Source organism: Micropterus dolomieu, linkage group LG18 (assembly GCF_021292245.1).
Source record: "Micropterus dolomieu isolate WLL.071019.BEF.003 ecotype Adirondacks linkage group LG18, ASM2129224v1, whole genome shotgun sequence".
In the NCBI taxonomy this organism is placed as follows: Eukaryota; Metazoa; Chordata; class Actinopteri; order Centrarchiformes; family Centrarchidae; genus Micropterus; species Micropterus dolomieu.
This window is the reverse complement of record NC_060167.1, coordinates 32,431,046-32,434,713: the sequence shown is the minus strand read 5'-3', so window position 1 is coordinate 32,434,713 and position 3,668 is coordinate 32,431,046.

Sequence of the window (3,668 nt, the reverse complement as noted above, 5' to 3'; positions counted from 1 at the left end):
TACTCATCTGTTTCTTCTTGCCTAGCATAATTTACAAACATACTCATGTCATCTCAATAGTAGTTGATCCTGTTTAAAGTTCCTAGTTGGGAATGCTAAACCCCCTTTAGTCAGTGTAGAAAAAGAACATTCAACAGGGTATCCGCAGGTCCTTGAACAGGTCCTTTTTAATGTAAGCGTATAAAAAGACTTCAGAAATCTTGTTTTTAGTTATGAAAAGTCTTACGTTTTGAGATGATGCATATCTCGTGAAATCACACTGACCCACATGAACTACGGTTACATATTAAAATGTTCAGTCGGTTCTCTTGACAGTCCAGTTTTCTCCCATTTTAGAATTGCCCACTGTATGTTTGGACCCTTAAGACCACACCACTGATGTTTAAAAGCCTTAAGTGATCATATTTAACTAACCTTGTTGTGGAGTCTCGCTCTTGATTTGGATTTATCTGTGCTCAGTCTTCAGACTGGGCTGGTTTTGATAGGCCTGTCTGTATTAATGTACATTAGGGCGGGGCAATGATATTGTATTAAATATTGCTTTCTTTTACAGATTTCTCCAAATTAAGGATTCGAAGCAAACAGTAATAAAATTCTTTTAAGTTATTATATTTTACTAATTGCTTGTCATTTTGCATATGTTTGTATGTTGAGATACATATCGAAAAAAGTCCACGTTAATATCGTGGTTGATTTTAAACATTTTGCACAGTCCTCATGTGCTTTTGTTCTGCTGTGCACAGGGTATTACATTTTCTTTGTTTAAGTCTTGAAAAGGTTTTTAAAAAGCATTACATTTGGTTTCAATAAGTGTATAAATACCCTGATTCAGACGTATGGACAGGAAACCTGATGACAATTCTTTTATTGTCCACAGTTACCTCTGTAATACACGCTGGAGCCAAACCACATAAAATAAGTTGTTTTGATCTCGTAACATGTCTGACAAGATATACAAGATTTGATGTGAATGTCTCCTGTGTAGTAGCTAAGGGCGAGCAATTACACGGCCAGCTTGCTTGGGTTTTAGAGTGTTCTACAGTTTGTCCCCTGTGGTTATAAAATGCATTCTGAAGGCTTGTCAGTAATTTATAAAACCTGTGCAGAGTGCATCTACCTCCACTCTGTGCTGATCATGCCTACACTGAGCTGCACTTTCACAGCCAATTGAAATGGTTAAAATTGCTGGTATGGACCAGCACCCTCACCATCTCACAAACTTGATTGTATCGAGAGTCATACATTATATGGATTCACCAGCCAGTGGGTTCAGGCATTGCTCTAATGATTAGAGGAAAAAATAACAGCTGACACTGCTAGCAGCAGCTTCAAGGAAAAGCTTCTTCATCTTTAGGGAAACGCTCCTGTTCTTCGATGATTTGCACTGACGTGCGATGACATACACTTTGTTACAAAATGTTGTTGCATCTCAAGAGCAACTCCTCAGTTAGACAAACCCTTGCATGAAAACCTGTTGAATATTCCTAATATGTGTTTTAAAGACCATCAAAACCTTCCATGATGCTGTCGAAACTATGCTAGTTGTTCGTGTTTAGGTTCATTACCTGCATTGTTATAAAATGAGTTTAGTGTTATGGTTTTACACTACTCAAATGCTAAAACCAGAATGCTGGTCAAAGCTTGTTGCTAGCACTTAATATGTTAACAGTGACATCAGACCCCTTCGCTGTAAACACTTGGATCAAAAATAAAAAAGCTGCCAGCTGATTTTCTGGCCTCATGTGTGCATGTGTTTGGTGAAGAATATGTGATAGGAGGGCTTCCCTGTTAGAATGACCAGAAAGGTAATGTACAAGAAAAACAATAGTTAAGGAACACATACACACACCACTGTGTAAAATGGTATACTTGAAGCTACTAGTTTCAGTGACACTTTTTAAATAACTATTTAGTTTACCCTTGTTTCTCCTTGCTGTTGACATTTTTAGTGAGGAGCGAGGCTGCACAGAAACAGAGCTTTTCTGATGTGCAGTTGTGAAAAAATATTCCAATGTTGAAAACGTGATTATTATGTGCAAAACAATTAAACAGTTAATCCCATGAAATACTATTAAGTAAGACTGTTCATATACGGTGATGTATGATATGTCAAGCAACACACCATATGATATACAGTTGTGTCACACTATACTTTATTGCTTCATGTCAGCAGGACATTTTTAGGCCTAAGGCTAAAAAGTCTCATATGACAAGATGAGAAAGAAACTGATTATAAAATACTTCATGCGGCTGTATACGAATATTCAGTATATTTGACATATTGAAAAGTCACTTTTAAGATACATAATTTTTAACATGAGTCTTTCTAGATTAGGTGACATTAAATCTATTTATATCCGTACAGAGACAAACCCAACACATCAGGAACATTCCAAACAAAACAAATAGAAAAGAAAATAGTTTTCATCTAAAAAAAAAAGTTTAAAATGCAACAAGATACCAGTGTGATTTTTGTTACGTTTTCCTTTCCTTTTCTTTTTTTTTTCATTAAAGAGATTGGATCTATATTTCCATTCACGCCTAAGCAGATGTAAATTATCTTCACTATCACTTGCATTATTATTATTATATCATCATACATTATTATCAGAACTATACATACTGAATTGTTGATGAAGTGTATGGTGTCCACTACAATGTATGGTAGTTAAAAATTAGACGGCACTGATGGCATTTGTTGTGCCACATTTAAATGCAATGATGCATTTGCTTTTAATTATTGATGTGTGTAAGACATGCTAAAATTAAATACAACACCTTCTTTCTTTTATATTGATTCATCTCTATACTGACAAGCAGAGTGGAGGGTCACTCTAACCCTAACCCTAACCCTAAACGCAATAAATGCTGAATTTGTGTGATAACTGTAAACTTGTAAACATGCCCCTATCAGTCATCCACCAAATAGGGGGCACAGTTTAGGTTCACAGGCAGACAGCTAATCGATTCCTTATTCCTGATTCCTGACTCCTGACCTGTCAGCCTGAGACTATTGGACATATATAACATTTAACCATTACCTCTGACTAGGTAATCATCCATGCCTCGAGTTTGGATGAGGAACACGACATTTTGATTTAAATGCAGTACCATGAAAGTTTGTGATCTACAGCTTATGTGCTTAGTAATTTGAAAAACAAAAACGATTAGAAAATTGTCCCTTTAACAGACCTGGTGTAGCTTCTCCTTTTTACAAATAAACGCAGGTCTCAATTAGAAGCCTGGTCTGGCTTTTATAGAAGTTCTCTGTATGTAACACCTCTTGAAGGCCACCAGGTCACCTACTTGAGCTAGTTTAATGTTTAGATTTTATGTTTAGATTGTCCATACTAATATAAATGTTTAAATGTTTTTCAATATGGACATGCTACACGTCGTTAGATCGGTAAGATTCTTCACAATTCAATCATTTAGTCCCTTTAACATAGGTATTATTCATTCAGATTTACCTGCATGGTAAAGGAATTAAAGAATTAAAGAGTGGAATTTGTGCAATTTAACCTTATAACCTTATAAAACGATGATCTTTTTTAGTTATTTATTTCTGTTTGATGACTGGAAATAAAGTAAAAAATTGCCACACTACATCAACCACCTAAGTATCTATAACTGCCGAATGGTACACAAGGTATCTGTTCACTCATTGG